Source organism: Tyto alba, unplaced genomic scaffold (genome assembly GCF_018691265.1).
Source record: "Tyto alba isolate M040663 unplaced genomic scaffold, T.alba_DEE_v4.0 Super-Scaffold_3, whole genome shotgun sequence".
NCBI lineage: Eukaryota > Metazoa > Chordata > Aves > Strigiformes > Tytonidae > Tyto > Tyto alba.
The window spans coordinates 14,354,631-14,377,410 of record NW_024881304.1 but is presented as its reverse complement, the minus strand read 5'-3'; the positions used below and the strand labels follow the sequence as shown (position 1 = coordinate 14,377,410).

Sequence of the window (22,780 nt, the reverse complement as noted above, 5' to 3'; positions counted from 1 at the left end):
CAGCCATGTTTCAGTTTGACTCAAATTGCCCTTGTGTGGGTTTGAACTAAATTGAAATAAACTTCACTTAGAGCCTGCTACATGGTAAGGATGAGATTTCTGGTTGCCTGTGCACCACTTTATATCAGTTTAAATTATACTAAGCGCTGCTTGCTTGTAGACTGGGCTTTCTAACCGAGTCATCGATATGATGTAAAATAACGTAATGCTTTACCTTTGACCTCACTGCTTCCTCTTCTTTTTTAATACATGGGACTAGGTGGGTCATTGGCTAAATGAATGTAGCTTTGTTAAATGTAGCTAAAGACTGTTATGTTGAAAATGCTGCTCCTGGAAAAAAAGTTTTGGAGTGCCTGTGGTGGCTGGAGGATGGATATAGGGAGAGGCCGGGTTTAGGAGCCTGTTAGAACAATGTCATCAAAAGGGTTCAGTCCCCATCTTCTGAAGCATACTGGTTTTCAGTCTTAGATCCATTTGAAAGTGTTTGCATGCCTCTGCTGGAACAGAGGGCAGTGCGTAGCTGCTGTCTGGGGGACTTGTTGGTTTTTCCTTTAGGGGATTGTATTCTTTAAGCTCTGTCTTTATTCAGAGTTGTGCCTAATAGGAAGCAAAGAGCAGCTGAGCTCATTCTTGTAACTTTTGCAGGATTCCCAATAGCCGCAGTGAAATAGTCAAGTCTTTAATCAATTTTTACTTGGCTATAACTTGGGAAATCTTTGAGCAGCTGCAGGGGCACTGGCTGGAGAGCTGTGTCTGCAGGCTGGAAGACTGCAGTGCTTTAGCTATGCCTGGCTCGTACACAGGCAGGAACATATATTTAGAAAAATGTACCTATTTTCATTGGTGTTCTGTGCTTTTTAAAAAATTATTTTCTAGATGCTGTCCTTTTCCTTTTGTCTTTTTTTTTTTTTTTTTTTTAAAGCCTATTTTTCAGAAGTTAGCAATGCTTGACTTGGAAAGATTTATATTGGTCTGTAGCTGCATGAATTTCAAGGTTTGGTCTATTTTATATAGAGATTCATCTTGCTGATTTTCTTAGACTTTTATGGGTGCAGCTATGTCAGACTTGATCTTTTTAGGTTGATTCTGATGTATTAAACGTGTCAAAACCCTCACTAAGAATGTGCACTTCAGTCCATTAGAAATATGTGTGTGATCTTAGCCAAAGGACAGGGTTTGTACAGAAACTTTTCAGTGTGTTAACAAGCCCTGCAGTCCCACAACTCTGAAAACATGACAGGAGTGAATGAACTTCTGAGGTCTAATATGTAGGTGACCATTTTTCTGTGGTTCACTGTGAAGATGCTGGGTTTGTATTTGCTGAAGCTGGGGTGTTTTCTGGCTAGTGAGATGATATTGTTATAGAGTTCCCCAGGCTAAAGGTTGTGAATGCACTTTGGCTGTAGAAATTTGGGCTCTTTCCTAGGCTTTGTGCTATAACATGAAAAACAAAACTCCACACGCCACTTACAACTTATTTTCAGTGCATGTTGCTTGGCTTAGTCTTGTGAATGCATGTAAGTGTAGTGTGACAAGACTCCTGTGAGCGTGGCTCTGTCACCACTGTGAGATTTGGCTGATCTGGCCATGGATGGGCATTTTTGGTGTAGGCAAGGCTTCTCTTAGTTTCTGGTAATTAAAGCAGCAGAATGTAAAAAGGAGGCCCACTGCAGGGTTTACATAATTTTCAAAGAGCTCTTGCATATTTTCTCTATCCTATTTTCTTCCTCCAGTGCTTCTTAGCATCCATTGAATGGCAGGGAGGAGGGAGGGAAGGACCAGGATAAAGGGAGTATTCCAGGATCCAAGGACTCCGTTCGTGCCTGTTGCACCTTCCCAGGGAAATGGTGGGCCAATGTGTCAAATCCATTTGCAAGTGGTAGTATAAATTAAAGCTGGGGGATAAACAGGTTGGAAGGTTAATGAGATGTCTGAACTTAATTGATTTTCCATACAAATTGGCTATAATGTCTTTTGTTTGCTTTTTTTCCCCTCCCTGGGATGTTGTGTTATAGCAGTTACATGAATATAAGGAGTAGCAAAAGGGGTGAGGGTGGGGGGAGTCAGGCCTATTTGGAAAACGTGCCTAGGAAACCTTGGTCATATTCCCTAGGGTGGGCTGGCATGTGATTTTTGGACAGGGTAAGGTAGCTTTGAGCTAGGATCCTGCACCTCTGTGTCTTCTGGGTCTCGGTGCTGTGGGCTGTTGGTGACCGTTGAGCCACAGACAGCACCGTGCTCCAGCTGTCCTGCAGAGCTGTACAATCCTGAGGTTAATAGAGACCTTTCATTCAGACGCGGTGGTGTACAGGCTAAGCTAGGAAGACCAGTAGAGGAGGAGCTATAATATGGTATAAAATGATTTCTAAGTCTTAAAGTTGTCTGGCAGCATCCCAGTCAGGGTGGCACTAATGTTTCTATAAGCTTGTGCCTAGCTGTAAAATCTATAGTGAAGCTGAAGGGGGAGGATGGCTAACTAAAGATGTTGACTTTACTCATCTGACTGGAAGTGCCCAACTTAACACTCAGATAAATGAGAAGATACCCAGCCCACTATATTTATTTTCTGTGTAGATTTCCATTCCCTTTGGGAATATATTTGAGTTAGTGATTAGAGCCACCCTGGTGCCGTGGGAGGGTGAAAGGAGCTGAGGTCCTCCCAGCTCTCATGGCTCCACAGCAGCGCTGGTGTCGTTCAGTGCTTTGTCCCATCGGAGCTGGGTTCAGCTGACAGGTTCAGCTCTGGAGCAGCCACGGCTTGGCCAGCAGCACCAGGTTCTGCTGTTCTGTGGGTCCGAGCTGGGTGGCACAGCCAGCTCAGAGAAGCAGCATGCTGGAGAGGAGAGGACTTTGGAGGTGCTCTTGGTCACCCCCTCGGAGTGACATGGGGAAGGAAAGACACTGTGTTCAGGCTACATGGCAGTAAAAGTTACAGCTCTTCCTGAGTTTCTTTGATATGGCACCCTTGTGGTTAAATCACATTTCAGACTTTCCTTCTTGCGTTATATACCAAAACCTGAAAAATAAAATAGCAAATTCTCTAAGGGGCTAATACTAGGCTTTGAGTCATGTTTGTTTTTTTCCCTAACTGGAGTACCACAGTGAGACAGTTTTTGTGCTTAACATGGAAATTGATTGCAGAATGAATGTGAAGAGTTGCCTGCAGACAACAGTTTTCATAAAGCAGCCGTATTTTTATTTAAGGGTTTTTGAGCAGCTGAGGACAGCTGTAGAGCACTCACAACCACATGAGAGATAAAGAAAGATCAAGGTTTTTAGATCACCACGTCATCACGGGAAGGACGGACCGATTGATGGGTGGCTTGGGCTTGGCACCTCTGCGTTTGTAATCAGGTTTCAGATAAACTAGCACATGCCATATGCTGCAAGATTGGTCAATACTTAAAGCTATTTGCTGAGAATATGATGAAGTCAAGAGCTGAGTGCAGTAAGTAGGTTGCTGGGCATCATCAATAAATGAGCTATGTCCTTACCTTGTGTATGTCACCAGCAGTATTGTATGACAATGCTTAATTGTAGGAACAATTCCTTGAGCGGCTTAGAGCATGTATATCTATTTTTTAACAGGCTAAGCAGTTTGCATCTGGTGTAATGGTGAAAAGCCATAGGCAAAGCTGCTATTGTTTGGTTGCAGCCGTTTCAAAGCATTAAGCCTTTGTCTTGCCCCCAGTTGTAATGCATCAGTGCTGTCAGCAATGGTTAACAGTTCTGTGGCTAAATGGTATAGGTTATAGAAGGAAGGGATTTCTGTTTTCTTTTGCTATTTAAAGTAACACAACAAACCATCAAACTGTAGTTCCTTCAGAATTTTAGTAATTTTTGGAACACAGACTGCGCATTGAAAACATGCAAACTGTAATTTCAGGCCTTTGTTTTCTGTGTAGTCTGCTTACAGGGTGAAGTCAGGAAACTATATACTTTTATGTGATGGCCTCTGTTTAGAGACTAAATTCCTAGTAGGTAGGATGTACATAGAGTTGACCAGAGCTTCAGATTTTCAGCAGTTGTAAAAATTTTAGTGCAAAAGAAGGGGGAGAATTGCAGTTCTACTGGGTTGTCCTGTTAGTAATCTGTCAGTTTAACAAACTGTTGTAAAAACTGTTGTCCAGGAGTATTTGCCAAAATGCCCCAGAAATGCAAATGTATGAAGCCCAAATCCACCTGGGTCCTTTCATTTATCTGCCGAGACAGGATTGATCACTACTACACTTCTAGTTCAAAACTGATTTTTTTTTTTTTCAACCCCTGTAGGTATGTTTTGAGATTGTATGGTCTAGTTACTGAGCCAAAAGAATAGTTTCAGCCACTGCTTGTTGGTCTTAGAGCACGCAGGTGATCAGTTATTGCAGTTGCTGATGGGCAGTGGTCAGTTCAAATTGGCACAGCCTGATTACGCTTTGCTGTGGGGAGTAGGTATCCAAACCCTCTTCTAATGTGTTTAAAAAAAAATAACATGTAACCCTACAGTTTTTCTCATGCTAATGTCTGAGCTATCTTTAGTTCCTTTGAAAGAGTTCCATCGGCTGGTTAATCTCCCCATATATAAATCTCTTTCATACGATTAATCCTTTATTTTTTTCAGATCCCAGTGTAGGAGAGACATGGTTTTAGAAACAAATCCTTTTACCTTGTGTTGCATTGAAAATAAACCTCTTTTTACTTGAAAGCAGAAACAAAGCAAAAATAGACACATATTTCTGCACTTTCTTGGTTATTACTGCTGTATGGCATTAAAATAAAAGATTTCGGAGAACAAGAAAGAGATGACTTCCAAGGCTTTCAATCCTGAAAAATCTTATAGAAAATGAAGTGACAAAAGATGCAAAATCAATGATGAAATCGTAACCCTCATGAAGTTAATGGGAATCCAAAGGCCAGAATTTTGCCTGAAGTTTTAATTATCTCCTTGGAATACTGTTTTTTTGAACTTTTAGAGATGTTGAATTGTGGAGTTCTACTGAAATAGTAGTTCCCAGGTGTTCCAGCTTTATTCATAAATGATCCAGCTGATTTTTGCCCTCCCTTGGAGTGAAGCGTAAGATTAAGACAGACTCTTGCAATATTTCAGTGATTTTTAAATAATAGGTTAAGCAGCATCAGCAGTTGTGCATCCTTCTCCTTTTTTCCCCAACGCATCCTAGAAGGACTTGGAGAGATGTGAGAAGTATCTTGGGGCAGACACCACTTTTTTAAGTTTAGAAACAAGTCTGAAAGTAATAAAAATAATCAGTGAGTATTTTGGAGAATGTTTTCACTTGTCAGCCTGCCCTGGCCCTGAGAACACAGCAGAGGCTGTTGCTTTGTAGCCAGACCTTGTGGAGTAGTTTCATATGGCAATGCTTGACGTGCTCACTTATTTGGTTTAAGGATCCTGTAAGGCAGAGGTGGAGGGCGGTAGATGTAGTAGAAAGATGTAGGGTTGCTTTAGAGCAGGAAGCAAACCCAGATTGGTAAGGGGGACCAGAGCCCAAAAAAACATGAAGAGGAGGAGAGCATCTAGGCAGCACCATTGTTCTGGACTGGGCCCTGCACAAAAGGCAGCTGCCATCCGTAATCTAGCCTCGGGCTGAGATCATAGCATATTGATGTATTTTATGTGACATAATACCTCTAGAGGCATTTCAGTGCTAAATGTATAGGTTACAGGAACACGGTTACTGCATCCGTCTTAACAGTCCTGCTTGGATGTTATAGAAAGCAGATGTACACGTGTTCGGTAGCTATTGTGCAGGAGAGCTGGGACTGAATCAAACCAGCAAGGAAAGCAGTTCTTATAAAAGGTAGAATGTCTTAAGTCTCTAAAGACGTAAAAAAACTCCCAAAAAACCCAAACCAAAACAAAACCAAACCAAAAAACCAACAACAAAATACCAGAACAAACCAAAAAAAGGGGGGATGTGTAAGATTTTTAACCCCTGCTGTGGTCTGTCACGCTGTTTGTCCCTGAGGGCAGTAATGATGGAAAATGTGTCTGGAGCTTGGGAAGCATCTCCAAACAGTCCCTAGTGCACAGAGATACCTGCGGTTGTCTAATGATTTCTGGATTTTTCTCCTTCTTACTTTGACATTTTCTCCTTACTCTATTTTAGTTTAGACTTCTGTTCCTAGTTTAGAAAACAAACTACAAACCCCTTTGGATTGCAAATCCAGCAAATTAAGCAAGTTTAAATCTGACACTGAGTTACCTCTTGTGCATAACATGAAGGAAAAGTATTTGTTTGTAAGAATGCTGCCTGAGATCAGGGCCTGGCTAAAAGCAAGTTTTAAATGACCAAAATTTTAATACTCTTTCAGTAAAATGACTGCAGCACGTATAATAGCTGCATATGGAACAGAAAAGTGAAGTGTGGGAAATGTAAAAGGATGTGCTGTAGTAGGAGTTTTTCTAATCAGTACCATATTACTCAATTTTACAATAAAAATAGAACAAGTGTTTCAAATCACTTGTTCCTCCTCTGGTGTCAAAAACTTAGAGTTGTAGAATATAGTGTTTCAGCAACTAAAATACAACTAGCATTTATTGTAATCGTCCTAGTTAGTGGGATGGAGAGATGTGTACCTATCATGTAGCTAATGTATTAGAGATTATGAATGCCTGGACTTGGTTCGTTCTTCTGTCTTCCAAAATGAGTATTTTTTTTTTTATTTAGGTAACTGAAATTTTTCTAACTTTGTTTTCTCAATCATCTTGAAAATCAGTTGCATCTCTGTCCATGTTCTTATGCAGAAGAGAAAGTTTGAAGATGTAACCTGTCCTAATCACTTTTCCAGCCTCACCTGATTTCACTTCCATGGGAAGCAGGAGTAGGAAGCTCCAGGAGGTGTCTTGTTTGGCAGCCTTGGCGCTGATGCTTTATCTGGCACGGAGCAAGCGGTTATGTGCTTATCTGTCAGTATTTCCTAGTGCTGGCCATGTGAGACTGCTTCTCTTGACACCAGTATAACTCCTTTTCCATGTTTTAGCCTTCATTGCACTTAAAAGTAAATCACCGTAAGGGTTGGATGTGAGTATCTGCTGGAAACAAGATAGAGGAGTCATTTAATGACAGGTTATCATAAAGCAGAAGGTGGGTTGAAGTTGAAATCTAGCGTGTCCTCAATAGCTTGGGACATCCAGGGGACACCAGCAAACTTGTACAGCTGTTTTTGTAGGCGAAAGTATGAACCTGATAAACACACCACTGTCAAGGCTTCTTAAGTTTGTCACTTAAATGAATTGATTATCATTGAGGGAAGGAGGAAAACCATGAACTGCCTCAAATTGGCCTGACAGCAAGTGTGGGGAGGAAAGGGGAGGCGGGGTGTACGTGTGCATACTGGGTGTTACTGGTATGATAAAAGATGCTACTTCTCCCTTGAAAGACTTGCTTATCTTTAAAAAATATTAGTGACCACTGCTTCAGTATTGTGGACTTGCAGAAAGATTTGTTGTGATGCACTACACCACTTGTTTTAATGAGCTTTAGGGACGGGGATTTCTTGTTTGCCCAGCCCTAGTCAAGGGGGTATGTGGGTCAAAGCCATGTGGGTACGTGATGGGTTTAGAAGGGAGAGGAACGGTCTCTGGCATGCGTGTATATAATGTAGATCTGCGTGTGAAAAATGAAACTGGAGGAAGAAGAAACCTGGAAGGAAAAAAGGAAAAGGTCCTGCTGCTGTGTCTGCAATATCAGATCTCAATTATCATTAAACACACAAGTTTTCTTCAAATATCTTTGTTATGAGTCTTTAAGAAAAACTATTCAGCCAGACTAAAGTAACCTCTATCTCTAACCCTGGGTTGGAGTACATTGAAGGTATCTTGATACTTAACTTTGCGAACTTGGTTCCTTCCGCTTTGACCGTTGAGAGCTGTTGTTAGTAGAGTAATTTTAACCCCCTCATTCACAGCCTGCATATCTTTTTTTTTTTTTTTTTTTTCAACCCAGCATGACTGGAGTTGTTGCTTAATGGCAGGAACCGTTGTTAGCAATGCATTAACATCTCATCTTTCGGAAGTTACACCCTGTCACAGCGTCGTATACTTGTTGGGGCAAGCTGTACCTCTCCTCTCCCCACGAGAGCAATCCCTTCCCCTACCTCAAACTCCCCTGTATTACTTGAATGGAGCCTGGTCTGTGCAACAGCTGAGATATGGTATGTTTGTTTTACTGTGTTTGAGTGTGTCATCTTTGCTCTCGACTAAACCACAGCTGCGTGGGATTTTAGTGGCACCAGGAATAAGCCTCCCAGTTTGCTTTAACAGTTGTTGTCTCCAGCTCTGCTGTTTAAGTACAGGGTGGTGGGTTGTGCTGTGTGGCAGACTGTGTGTCTGGCACTTCCTCTGCAAAGTTGTACTTGTTTGGTTTTTGTTTTTACATACTGGTGGTGTTCTGTAGTCCTGTTGTCCTAAAATAAAATGTGGAGGGGAAAAAAAAAAAAGTTAGAACAGCTAGCTATGGGTGAGCCTGATCTGGGAAGAGCAGCCAGAGGAGAAACAAAGGCGAGCGGTGTTAAATGAACACAGTGGGAGCAGCAAGTGTGGAAAGGCTGTGGGGGATGAACTGCTTGGCAGTTTATCCTTAAAGTTTCACTAGGTAGAGTCCAGATAAATGGAAATTTAATTTGAGATCCGTACTCCCTGACCATCGCTGTGCTGTGTGTGTGCAGGCCTGCCGAAGGCGGTGGGGGGGGGGGGGGGGGGGGGGGGGAATGTGTTCACTGCTGCTGTGGCTGTTTCTTTGTCTCAGTGAAGAAAGCGGTTGTGTGATGCCTTTCCCTTACTGGTACAAAAGCAGGGAATGGGTCTGGGAGATGTGGTCTGTCTCAGCTGAGACCTGAACTGTGAAAGCTGCAGGGTGAGGTGCTGGCTGCCTGGGGCAGGCAGCAGGGCGGGAGGCTGCAGCCTGTCTCTTCGGAATTTAAGTGTCAATCCTACATGACGAACCTTTTAGAGATGTGCATTGTGGAGCAGCGATAGTTGCAGGCTCAAAATTCTGCTTTGAGGTGCCAGCAATTGTATTGAATAATTTTTTCTTTTTTTTTTTTCATGTGCCAGTAATTTTTTTTTAGTTGATATCCAGCCTTTTAAATCTTACTACAAACTACTCGGAGTCCCCAGCTGACTAACGCTTAGGTATGCTGGCCTGTGTGACAGCTAATCTTAAACAGGGCACATACTTTACTCAGTGGTAGAGCTGTTAAGTGCTTTCAGTGCAAAGCAGGGAGGTAGTAGGTTACTGGGGGAGGAGGAGGAAGGTCGGAGACTATGGCCTGACCTAGCTGTGTAGTCCTCCATGCTGCCCCAACTGCTGTGCAGTGGGATGTAGCCCTAAAACATCCTTCTAGGTGCAAGCTTCCCCTCTATCCATGTGGTTTTGTAGCCTCAGGCTGCAAAAAGTTGCTGTACAGAACTGCCAGATGTAACGAGGAAATGGCAAATGAAGCTATTTGCAAAAATTAAGATCCTAGGTCCTTTCTCACAAGAGGAGTCTTATTTGCTGCTTTGAAATTGGGAGGAAGAGGCTAGGCCACAGGTATCAACTCCAGTCGTTTCCATTTAGGACATACTGGTGGGCCTAATGCAGTATCTACTGGTGGTGCCACTTGCTGCATTGCTAAGATGTTCCTGTAGCAGCATGTTAACCCTACTAAAACAAGCAGCTAAGCAGAGGGAATAGGGGGGAAAAATGGGAATTTTTTTCCCGTGAGCTTCACAAAGGACAGTATGGCATGCAGTTATAACATATACCATGTGTGTGTACTGTAATTTGTACTAAAGGCCTGTCAGTGGTGCTCCACCAGGATGCCAAGATCATACTGTGGTTAAAATGGATTTTTCTGGTTATTTATCCTTTGTGCCTGTTGTCTTTCTCTGCAAAACTTGTCTGAGTAAAAGCACCGTTGTGGGTACAGCGTGATGGTAGCGCTGGGCTTCTGGAGGTGTCAGATGTGCTGCAGGAGTGTGTGCTCATGAAGGTTGGGTGGAGAGGAGGGACCTCTGCCTGATGCTATCTCCAGCTGTTCCTCCCAGCTCTTCCCAATCCTGTACCCCTGAGCCATCAAAACCCAGGGATTCTCCCAGGTCTGGGGAAGGGGATTCAGGGCAGCTCTGCCTCCTGGGGCAGGTGGGAGTAGAAACTCCTGTTGTACAGGAAAAGATGTTGGATAACACTCTAGGTACTGTTCTGCTCAAAGCAGCTATTATCTCATGCTTCTGGAAAAGAATAAAAGGGTTGGGAGAAGGAGGTGATGTCTAAGTCTGTGGTAGATGAATCGTAGCACATGTGTGTAGCCTGCTCTCCCTCTGGGGCTAACACAAATGTAAGAGTACTTTTCAGCAGTAATGCCTGTCACTTCAGGCTGGAGGAACTTCTATTTTAAGGCTGCATATCTCATTCAGTCCCTGATATCACTGGCTCTTGCACAGGCCTTGCCTGGGCCCATGCAACTCATGCCATACCCTCTGGGAGCTCTGGAGGTCCCAGGGCTGGTCCCGACGTTAATTTAGCATGGCCTACCCCCCCCCCTAAAAAAGGGCAAGAGCTCATTTGGAGTTACCTTGCATTACCAGGTTCCTTTACCCTGAGAAATTCTGCATGTTGGCAGCCAGCACTGTCATTTGTGGAACCCAAGAGGTCCTGAGGCTTGTGACTTTCAATTCAGAGGTTAATGCTGCGTGGAAGAATAAAGAATGTGAAAGATGCTTGTGCATAGGGAGGAAAATTACAGAAAGGTAAAACCAAAGCAAAATCTGTGTGTTTTTCCTTTCTGAGGAGTTGGAAAGATCTGCTTGAAAGAACTCCATGTTTTAGTGGTCTCTTATATGAGTTGGTTCTTGTAACTGGTGTGGTAACTCCTAGAGTAAGTAATTTTGAGAGCTACAATTGAGTCAAGAGTGGCTCTTCACAGCACAGGCCAAGTCTGCAAAAAAACATCAAAGCAAGAGTGGGTTTGTTAAGGGCAGTGCAAAGAAACATCATGATGAATGTTTGATGGGTGCAAACCTGAAGGTAGGAGAATATAATGTAAAATGGGGTGATAGCACAGAAAGCTGAGAAAGCAGATATGAGACTGATTTGGGCTTGCTCTGTGTTGGGGAATTCTTCAGATAAAAATCCCTGCCAGGCCCCAGAAAGTTGGTTTGAAAAACGAGAGGAGGAGTGTTCAAGGCTGACCTGCGGCTTTAAAGCAGATTAATCTTGGAGCAGACATACTGATGGATCCAAGGGGTGGAATTTTTCTGACTTCGTACAGATACTCAACACCAGCATCTCATTCCTAGTGACTGCCCTGGGCTATAAGAAATATATTTGTGTTTGTAATTGTGTCTGTCCATGTGTAACTATTTCAGTTGTTTTCTGTTCTATTGTGACTTGAAACTTTTTTTGGTGCTACATCCTGGTAGTCTGCCATTGTGCATAATGAAGGTGTTGGGTAAGGCATGGCATCTTACTCGGGGAGGGGGGGAAGGATTCAGGGATGTTTATTGATGGTACTTCCACAATATTGTGTCCTTCTCCAGCACAAAAGGTTTGGAAAGTTTTGTGTTTGCCACTTCAGTGTGCAGTTATTTCCAGTAACTAATTTCTCTGCAGCTGTGACACCCATGTCCAAGGGGAGGATGAGGCAAGACAGGAAGAAAAATGAAATTAAAATCTAATTTACCACTGTCCTGTAAATTGTCAGTACTAACATGACAGTAATATAACATTAGTAACAGCTTCATTAACTTAAAGCGTAGTTCTTTGCATACAGGACACTTATTTGCTAGAACCCCTCGGCATGGTTACAACTACCCTTTTTGTCTAAATACAGTTTAGAGTAACCATCTACTGGGATAAATGTGTCTACTCTGAGGGTTTAACAATATTAATTATCAAAGGACAAAATCAGTTATGTCCTTTGGTTTTAGTGAAAACTGGACAGCAAGGCAATAGTCAGCCGTCTTTTCAATCTCTGCTCCTGTGACTAGTTTGTGTGAGCTGGGCAGGAATGTGCTGGTATTTACCCAAATTTTGAAGAAGACACTTAACAGAGGAATGTGTTCTGCATGCTCGCCATTCCACTAGGAAACTGTGCGTATAAAGCAAACCCCAAGCAAATATTTGGAGGGCCAAGGGGGCTTCAGAAGAACAGCATGTCCTCCAGATTTTAGGAAGAGCAAGTCCTCACATATTCAATTGTGTCTTGTCCTCTCTTCAAGCTCATTCCCAGTTGATGCTGCTGCCTGGGTGGTTACAATAAGCCTCTTTCATTTTAATACGTGTCGGTGTGAGTACCTGATATTCAGAATGGGATTAGGAGAGATGAATTGCTGCTGAAATTGGTAATAACATAAAGCAAACCTGTCTGACAGCATCTGCCTTGTGAGCTTCTGTGAGCAGGTAAAAGAAGGCTTAATTAACTTTTTGCAAGGGTGGGGTAATGTTTTTGTGAAGAATTCATTTTGGAAAATTACAACATGAATTGTTGTTGCCTGGGTTAGAGTAGCCTAGTGAATTGCCATAAATTAGCTCCTAGCCTATAGTGAATACTGGGTTTAAGGAAGAAAAACCCAAACAAACAAAAAAGCAAACCACAAAGCCAAAACAAACAAGCAAACAAAAAAACACAAACCAGAATGTTTGCAGTGGGCTGAAGGGAGGGAGCTGTCCTGGAGAAACTTGTTAAAGGTAACACAGGAGTGTGGTGGCTTCCAACTGTTGTCAAAACACTTGCAGAAGCTCTTTGCATTGCTCCTGTTTTGCTTTCCTCCCTCCTGTCTGCATGAGACACCTCAAAGCTGGTCAGAGGTCTTGGTGTGGGCATGATGTGCATGTTGCAGGTGCACATATCCCAGGCCAGTTACTCCATGAATATTTTATCTGACCAGTTAAACTGGAACTGACCCAATTCAGAGCCAGTTTGAGAGCTTTGGTATCTTAGCATCCAAATTCCAGAACATTGGAAGTAACTTAGGTGGTGGTTATTTGTGTGCAGAGCTGTATCAAATCTAGAGCAGTGGAAATAGCAGTGTTTTAAACTTGTTTTGCATGGTGCTGAGGGCTCGGTGCAGAGATTGTCATTGCTAATTGCTGTCATGGCAGGAACACATCTCTTCCAACAGTGTTCAGTCAAACTGTCATCAAACTAGACTTGTGTCTTGGATTGCTGCAGATTTCTTATTAAAAAGAGGTGGGTGATGGAAAATAGGAGGCTATTGTAAAGCAGCGGATAATTAAATACTTATCTTGGGACTAAATTCATGTTGTTCCTAAAGAAAAAGCCTTGACAGACTGTTCTGTCAGCTGCTGGAGTAATTAGCAATGGAGGCTTCCCCTCAGGAAGGGCTGCACTGTGGTTCAGCAAGGGTTGCTCTTGTCATGTCTCTTCGTTTCAGGAAGATTGAGAAGCGTGTCCCCTCCGCTGTGTGTTGTTAGCTGCTGGTCAGGAGGGGCAAGCAGTTTGTCACCACGGGATGAAGTAGTGCATTTTAATGTATGTCATCTAGTAGCTTGCATAAAACAAGAGTGGAGTGGTCTGAGGGCAAGTTTGGAAGAGCAAAGGCAGGGAAGGTTTGGGTTGGGTCCCCAAAGTGAGTGTCCTCCTATTGTGCATACCCTAAGAACAGATCTGGATGGTTTTATCTGTGGGACAGAACTAGTGAGGGGCACTTCACTTGCCAAGAATTCACTGTCCCAATGCGAGGTACTCCTCTTCCCAGATAATAAAACCACAGGGCAGCAAACACCTTTAACTTGGTAAGATTAGCTGGGATGCTTAACAAGTTTGTAATGCTCGTGTTCTAGTGAGCTCTGTGCTGCTGTATTGGTGTACCATGAAATTTGTGTGCTTCTCATGTTAAATGTCCTTTCAGCTTGGTGACTGTGAAGGTGATGAAAACAGTACAAAATTTAAAGTCTCAAGTGAAGCCTGTAGAAAAAAGCTGAATGAATTGGGTAGTTTAAAATCCCATCCTCAACAACAGCCAGTACGAACTCCTTCAGGAGCTGAACTTCTTTTAAAAGTTCTGTGTGTGTTGGGATGGTTTTTCCCAAGCAGTTTTATTTCTCGACTCCCAGTTTAAAAATGGCTCATGTCCAGAAGTATCCAAGTAGCTTTGAGTCCTGGTACAAGTCCAATTTACTTTAGTCTTTTCCAGAGCAAGGTTTAATCTTGTCATGTCTTTATGCTTTGGAGGTGCAAGAATTTCATTATACGTGTGTTTGGCTTGCTGGAGGAATGTGGTCTGAATTGCTGAATTCAGGGAGGCGAAAAAAAGCTGTAGCATGAATTAAACATAGGCAGTATTTCTAAAGGCGTGATGTCTTGATTGAATGGTTTTAATCAGCATCATTTAAATACTCTGTCATTGCTTAGCAAACAAAGTCCTAGTTGGCTCAGAAATATTGAAAAAACAAACTAGGCAACATCCCTGCCAGGGTTTTCTTCTCTTCCCAATTTGGTTCCAATCTGTGTACACAAGTAGGGTGGAAACGGTGCGTGTGGAGGAGGAGGTAAGGGGAGCTCTTCTGCATGAGTACAGAGGTGCTTGTTTGAGATGTCAGTCCAGAAAACATCTGCCTGTCTGCAAAATGGTTTGAGGCACCACTTCTAGAAATAGCCTTGGGCATGTCCTGGTTTTTGCTGTGCAAGTTACTTGGGATTAAGCATGCTTTGATGAGGGAGGGTCTGTTTAAAACAACAGAAAGGAGGAACTCCCAAGATATATCATATAAAGATTAATTTAAAGAAAAAATCCTGCTAACGTAAAACTAGTTGTGTGCTCTTAAAATGTATGCACAGCACTGCAGTGTAAACTACTTCTGCCTCGTTTTGACAGTCTCTGCACGTAAACCTGGACTCCTCACATAGCCATTATGTTAGGCAGAGTCCTGTATTTGAGCTTGCCCTTTCTGCACCTCTCTCCTGTTTGCTTAGAACTAAATGGGAAGATGACAGGCTCTGGAGCAGAGGTGTTACCAGGAGGTATGGCACATGACCTCTTGTTCAGTGCCCTTGAAGGTAGGTGCTGTAATAACTGGCAGGCAAGCCTTAGCTTGCTTTTGCTTTGGGATCCTGGCACTGCTAGAGGTGTTGGCAGACTGTTACTTGGCCACGTGGGATGGGTGCAGCTCCCTGGATTTGAGTGCAGCGGAGCAGGAGGTTTGTACCAATTGGTGCTGCATGAAATGAATGCAAGTAGCAGAGGAGATGGAGGAAGAGGAATCCCCATGTCGAAGTTGAATGCTGCTTTGTAGTTGCAGTCAATCCTAGGTCTGAATAACAGACCTGGTGATCTTGGTCCCCCCCCCTTTCCAAAAAGGGATGTATAAATGTAGTGTCTGAGTCAGGACTAGGCTTTCTTACAATACCTTTCACTACCTTAGCTTCAAAGGCAATTTCTCTTAACAGCCCAACACCTACCAATGGGGTGCCCAATGTGAAGATGTGCTGCATGTCGGTGTGTGCAGGAGTAACTGCGTGGCTGCTCCCCAGCTGCTTCTGCAGGCAGTTGTGGTGTTTGCACAGCTGTGTGAGCAAGGAGGCTGCTGTGTTCAGATGCCCCTGTATTTCTGAAAGCTGATGTTTAAATGGAGTATGACTTTTTTGAGGCTTTTCAGGCATGTTGATGCTGTTACGTGGGGATGTGTGCCAAGATGCTTTCATCTGAGCTGCTTAGTGAAATCTGAAACTGTTTGGAGCTATCTGGCTTTCAGGGTTGCTCTGAACCAATGAACCTGGGCTGCTACTTTCATAAAAAGGTTGCTGAATCCATAGTTCTCCATTTAAAAAAAAATCTAAGCCAGATCTGAAGTAACCATAGAAAAAGTGATGCTGCTGCTTTGAGGGAGGAGAAATGTGATAGACCAGTGTCTGTATCTTTGCTGAATTGTGCAAGGAGCTATTGCGGTGAGCAGGAAAACTGCCGTTTGTTTCTGAGTTATGACCACATTATCCTGGTGCGCGTGTGCTGCTCGTGCAGATGCTGCTGGGCATGGCAAGTGCAGCTGTGGGAATACAGCTTCTTCAGCAGCTCTGCTTTCCTGCCGTGATCCACTCACTTGAAATCTTCGGTTTTGTTTTTGTTGTTGTTTAGTCTTCACTCTTGTGTCATCTTTTCTCTTCTTGTTTTAGGCTCTCTGTTTTGGAAACGGTCAGAAAGCATTTGCAGATGAATCTTTCTCTCTTCACCTCCTGCACCCTCCCCATCACTATGTGGTTTCTGGGTCTTCTCGTAGCTGTTTTGCTTCCTACGTTGCTGAGACAAAGGAAAACCAAGGCTGCCATATTTTAAGTGCAAGTGCAGACACTTGCAAAGAAGGAACACCAAATCACAATATTTGAATTGCCGTTGCCTGTAAAGGGAAGAGCAAAAACAAGCACCAAATTAGTTGGTGTTTCCATGTCTAGGTGTGCATTTACATAATGTGAAAGTTTATAGGCATGCAATGGGACCCCAATGCAAGTATGTACAATATATTCCCAGGGAGGTCTTGGCCAAGGGCAGGAACAACAGCAATATCTTGCTTGCATTTCTTGGGCTGCTGGCAGGGAAGAGCAGAAAGGTCACTGATTTTCCCAAAAGGGTTTTGGTTCATGAGGATGTTCGTGGCCCATGTTCTCCCTATGTCAGTGGATATGAAGAGCAGGTCAGCCATCACAGAGATCTCACTGGTCCAGAGCAGTGTCTACACACATGATGGTGCAGGGAAGAATCTGGAGAGAGGGAGGGAGAGGGGGGGCTCTGGGGTTTTAGGGAGTGTTCAAAAAAACATTTAATAGCCCCTTTCCTTCATTTTGAATAGGGTAAGGAATATAAGCAGCAGACAAGTCTCAGAGCTGGGTTTTTTATTAAAGGGCTTAGATATGTTTGTGGCAGAAATCTTGCTGCTCTGATTTGTTGATAACTGAAGTCCTTTACCCTTCCAGGTAAGTAGGTCCTAATGACAGGAAACAAGAAGCATGCTGCAGTGGTAGAAAACGTACTTGTTCGTACACCCTGTGTTCTGGGTGTCTATGTCTGTCTGCACTGGGGATACGACCCTTCAGGCCCATTTATCTGTTTGGAGGATGAGCTCCTGGCCCAGGTGGATGAGCAGCTTGACAGGCACTAGGTGTTGGCCACTCCTGCCCCCACACGAGCTCCTGGGAACAGCCGGTGTCTACCCTGCTTTGGATGGTTTGTGACACTCACTTGCTGCTGTACCTCATCCCCAGGTCCTTGTGACAGTTGTACTTTCTTCCCTGATTTGCAAAGGGGTAGGCTTTCATTTTCCCCCTTGGAGAGTAGCCTTGTATCCCCAAGAGCCCTTCGGAGGAGCCCTGGCTGGCTTACTTGGCTTAGATATTGCTGTAATCGATTGCATCTTCAGCCATAACAGGTCCATACCTTTCCTCTGCAGCAGGAGCAATGGTAAATTATTTCACAAGCCCCACTAAAGCAGGAATGTGATATTCCAGGTGCCATCAAGGGGAACAAGTGTCCTGGTGCCAGTTTTTGCAGGGATCTGTGCATGCCTTGGCAGGGGCATGTTGAGTGTGTGCTGCTACAGGCTCTTTGTTCCTGGTTTATTGGACTTGCCTAACAGCGGAGCTGGGATTTGCTCTGCCATGGTTTCTTCCATCTACTTAATAGGTGCTTGTGGACATCTAATAATCAAACCCAAAATGAAATGCATAAGAAGGTAAGGTTGCAAACAGGAGATGTATGAGCTTTCAACTGTGTATGCGTGGGATTTGCATCCCTGGGGATGTATGTTCATAAATGCTGTATTTGTTGATGGCACAACAGAGACCTAATTACAGGCCTGTTCTGTCACAGCTGTGCTGTCCTCCTGTACAGACCAGGCATAAATTTGGGTTTCCCAGGGGAAAATATTGTGTGTAATTATGTGTGTGTATATCTTAATGTTACCCATGTAAGCTAAAATTAAGAATTTCCCATATTTTTGCTCTCCATCACATTGTGCCTGTTCTTTTCCCCCTGATCCTTTGCCAGTATCTGTGGATTTTTAGTGTTTTGCTTTAAAATTTTTTCTCCTCTCCAGTTTGATGTTATGTATTCCTAAACTTTAGAAGGTGCCTTTTTGTGGGTCAAACCAGGAGTATCAGCAGGACTTGTACTTTTGGGTCACTGTATTTGCATGTCTTAAGTCAGTAAGTCATCCAACACTTTTTTCACCCCCCAAAATATTTAAGAAGTCATGTAACAATTTTCTGCAGTGAAGACAGTTAGCCCTCGTCAAAGCTTAATGCCACCCAAGTGTGTAAAATAGTGGGGAGGGGAGGCAAATCTCCATGTTGAATCACAGTAAAGCCAAAGCAGAGTCCCTTGAGTATCTCTAATGTATGTGATGCATGAGAACTTCACAAAATAGACATGTGGATTTTATTTATTTATTTTTTAAAAAGGACTTTGTTTCTCCATGCAGTTGCTGACAGTAATGTAGAAAAACAATATAGGAGTAAGCTCTTCTCTTGCTTTCTTTCCTCTGCTAGGGAAATAGAATAAACTATTTTGGAATCATCTACCGTATTTCTTACTGGGACAGATGTTTAAAACATTTCTGTCAGCAGGCATAGAGCCTGACTGCAGTTATTTTGTTGTGTCTGTGCAGAGTACCTGGTTTGATTTCAGTGGAGCCACACAGGACAGAAAATGGTATGAACTCAGAGAATCACCTTCTCAAAGGTTGTGCTCACAGGGAGTGTAATACTGCAGTGCACATTTGTTGTGTTAGTTTAATTGTGGCATACAGTTGAAAAGACTAAATTAAAGCTACATTTTAATTTCTGCTTTCATGTTCTCTCTTTTTCTGTACCCTTACTTGAGGACCTTTACAAAGACTGTGTTGAGCTGTGGTGTTAGAATTGTAGAAACATCAGGTCAGGTATCCATGGGGAACAGTTGGTTGCTTTTGGTCACCCAGCCAAGACTCTGAGCCGGTAATGTCTAAACAGATTCACAACTTTCCTCCTTTGTAGCAGGAGCCAAGACATTGGCAGAAAAAGAGGGACTAGATTTGAACCAGTGGTATAAATTCTTGCAGACTCGGTGCTGTGTATGTGGTTGGTATACACAGCCAGGGCTCTGCAGATTATGGTTCACTCTGAAGTCAGCACAGTGCATCCTGAATGGTCCCATTGCTATTAGTGGGCTTGTGTTCAAGGGGATCAGAACTTCACAATTCTATCTTTTCTTGGACTCGCTTGATCATGTTTGGATTTATTTACATCATCTGATATATTTCTTTTTAATTATAATTCTGTAAGAGTACAACCTGAAAAGCTTATAAGGTTCTTTCTCCTAGAATGTAGTACTTTTTTTTTTTTTTTTTTTTTTTTTTTTGCAGGGGAGAAGAATAATCTCCCAAGCTTGTCCCATCTATTCCAGAAATAAATCCATATGTAGTTGTTCTATCTCTTATTTTTCTAAGTGACTCAGACCATGTAATGCCTTCAAATAACCAGTGTGTTTGGTCTTGGGTTCCCAGGTCTACTTGAAGGAGGGAATGACATATAAGCTAACTTCTGTGGGAACGATCAGTCTTTGGGAGAGTTGGTGTGCATAAGCAAAGCTGTATCTCTTGGGTGGTGAAGAAGCTGGTGGAAAGATCTGAATTCTCCATAATGTGTTAAAAATCTCACTGTCTGTTAATGACAAGAAATGATACAGCTAGCCTAGGCAAAGTGACACAGCTTGGTGCCTACTAAGTTGTGGAAAATAGCTTGAACTTTCATGTCAAGTGCTGAAGAGGTTAAGGGATACCCAGTTTGCTAAACTATTCAACGAAGTGCTACATTAAAACAGTCACTTGTCACAGTGTGTGCCCTGAATTCATTATTCTTAACTGTAAATGGCATGGGAGTGCAAATCTGAGGGTATTAGCCATCCAGTGTGAAGAATTAATGGTTGAAAAACAAATCACAGTCATTGACTGGAGTGTAGCCTGCAGAGCTTTGGGTGGAGAGAAGGAAACATGGCTGTCCCCCATCCAGCCTACAGAAGATGTTGAGTTTAGACCCTGATTCCATTTAAATTAATGGAGAAGCTTTTGTTCCACATTAAAAACAGGGAAAACTTCTTACAGTGGCAACAGAAGTCTCTGTGTGTGAAGATGTTGTTTACATAATGGACCATATCAAGACATCTAGTAAATTGAAAGTGGCTTCCTCAGCTGCAGTGAGCCACCTTATTTTCTGCTATAAATAATTAATCCACTTTTTGCAGCAAAAGTGGTCCCTTTGGGGAAGACACATCAAGGCCATTCCCAGGCTCTTGGAGCTTTTAATGTGTTTTGCAGCTGGACTGCTTTGTGCTGGCCCTCAAGCCGTGGCTGACAGTTGCACAAGACTCAAGGCGTGCTGCAGTACTGCCCATGTTACACAGACCTTGTGCAACGTGGTCACCTTGGAAAGCTGGAAGGGAACTGGTTTGTGTCGCGAAAGGACTGGAGAAATCTGTGGGCAACTTCCCACCCTTTGCTTCCAACATTGCTTCTAGTAGGATAGGAGTAGTCGTAAATGCCCTTGCTTTGTGTCAGGTATATTTTACCCTTTTAGACTCTTGAAAGGAAGATTGTTTGGTTGCAGTGTGGTCTGTGAGGTTTCGTTGACGTTTGTAAAGTGATCTGTTACTAAAATGAAATCATGTTTCCTTTTGCTGTGAAAATGTAGCTGGTGTTGGCTTTGAAAGCAGTAAGGCTTCTTTCAGGGAAGGTTTTCTTGACTCTGTTCTGGAGATAAATTACTTTTAGAAGCACTCTATTATGCAGGGTCATGTGGGTGGGAAGACTTACTCTGGTGCTGCATCAGTCTGAGGATTTAGAGGTGCTTGAAGATGCAGCGATTTTAAACACAGTTCTTGCAGGGAAGATGTGTTGTTAGCTGGTGGCTCTTGCTGAGAGGAAACTTGAGGCCTCTTAGATTTCATTTAAGCATTGGTTTCATTTGAAAGGGCAGCAGTGGAGTGGTGAAGGTTGGAGCCACAGCAGTTGTAGTGATAGGTGCTTCAACTTGCAGGCAGCTGAAGGCTTCTTTCAAAATTGGAGCACTTTTTGCTTTCACTGATACTGCTGAAGACTGAAAAGCATAGCTTGAATGATTAAAAGTTCAATTAGCAAAATTCAGATGAGGAGAAACTGTTTCTATTGTATGTTGTGAACGTTCTCAGCTGTTAAACAATGCTTTTGTGGTCTGATTAAAACTTGCAGGAAGTGAGTTAACTGCTCGAGACCACAGGAATATCGAAGTTACCAGGCAAACCTGGAACAGTCTCCTGTTAGTGTTGCTTCTGCTTTCTTGATTCATTGTATCGGAGACATAAAGGGAAGAAATCCAGTGTTTTGAGACAAAACCACTTTCCTTGGAAAGACTGAGGAAAACATGCATTGTCTGTAGTTGGTTTAAGTTAAAATTTATCACTTTCATTTAGCAGCCAAGATTGAAATTATTTACTGATGCTTGCTTAATTCATCAAATGCTGAGGAGACTACTTATTGGATTAAAGCAGATGCCTTTACAACTGAAGTAGATAGATACAACATCTGCAGCAGCCTGAGCTAAGCCTGGTCCCTACACTCTGCAGTGGAGAATTATGTGGGCTGTTTGCCCATGTGGATCTGGAGAAGCCTGTGTATTGGGTAGGATGGGTTAGAGCATCAGATAATGTAACTGAGAAGCTCTAATAAGTTAATGCTATCCTAATCACTTCTCAGCTAAGGATCTAACTGGTTACTCTTTAAGCAACGTGGAGAACTGGGAACCAGGAGGATGTGTGTGGTTCCAGGTTAGAAGGTTGCTGGTGTCAGTAACTCTTCTTAGAAAGAAGATACCTGCTACCCTGCCCATGGTATAACATTTCTTCACGGGCCCATCCTGTAGTACCACTTATGTCTCAAAGTATGACTTTCCGTTACCTGTGTGAGCAGAGCCCATTTGTGCAGCTCGTGGAGTGCGGAGGAGTGCCTGCATCGGGGTGTGCTGCCTGGCAGCCACTGCCTGAGCCAGGAGGGGACAGATCTGCTGCCAGCAATGGTTCAGCTGCCCTGAAATTTCTGGAAGCAGAGAGGACACTTGGTGTTGACATGCAAGTGGCAAAACTCCCGCTCTGCTCAAAGCAGAGGCAAAACTCTATATAAATTGTCCCCTTATTCTTCCACCCAACAGAGTTATTGAATGGTACAATACACGTTGTGTGTGCACTGGGCTGGGGTGTGTGTATCACCCCTGTGTGGCAGCTCCCTTACCACGAATAGGAGCAGCAATGTGGTGGCTACAGCAGGCTGGCTCTTCCCAGTAAGGAGCTGCAGCATCTCTATTAGCCTTTTCAAAAGCTGGCCCTGACACTGCTGCACTACCCCTGCACTGGGGGGGTACAATGCTCTGCCAAAGATCTCCCTGCTCACCCCCCCTGTGTCCCCCCCCCACCCGAGGCGTGCAGGCTGTGGAGCGAGGGCACGTGCTGGGCTTGCTCGTGTTGGTGGGTGCCATGGCTTTCGCTGCTGTTCGCATTTTAATTTACTCTCCTACTCCAGCTCCGGGCTTTAAATACTCGCAAGTGGGATTTTGATCTAAAGTAAACATGATACAGCTATTGTGAATGTGATCATAGAAATTGTGCTCCCACCATACCTAGGTGGGTTTAAACTAAAGAGGGCGTGGGTAAAAGTGGAACTAGTTTGTATTGAGAGATAAAAAAAAAAAAAAAGCAGAGTCCTTCAGGGCTGTAAATCTGTTTGTCAAACACATAAGTGCTTTGATTCAAGTCAAAGTGCATAAGATACTGAAAACCAGG

General features: G+C 43.2%; 1 protein-coding gene across 1 annotated transcript in view; it reads left to right on the top strand.

Annotated features, from left to right (window-relative positions):
* Positions 1-22,780, top strand: part of FRMD4B (FERM domain containing 4B) — a 136,561-nt gene that overhangs the window by 1,005 nt on the left and 112,776 nt on the right. The gene's annotated exons all lie outside the window — the stretch shown is intronic.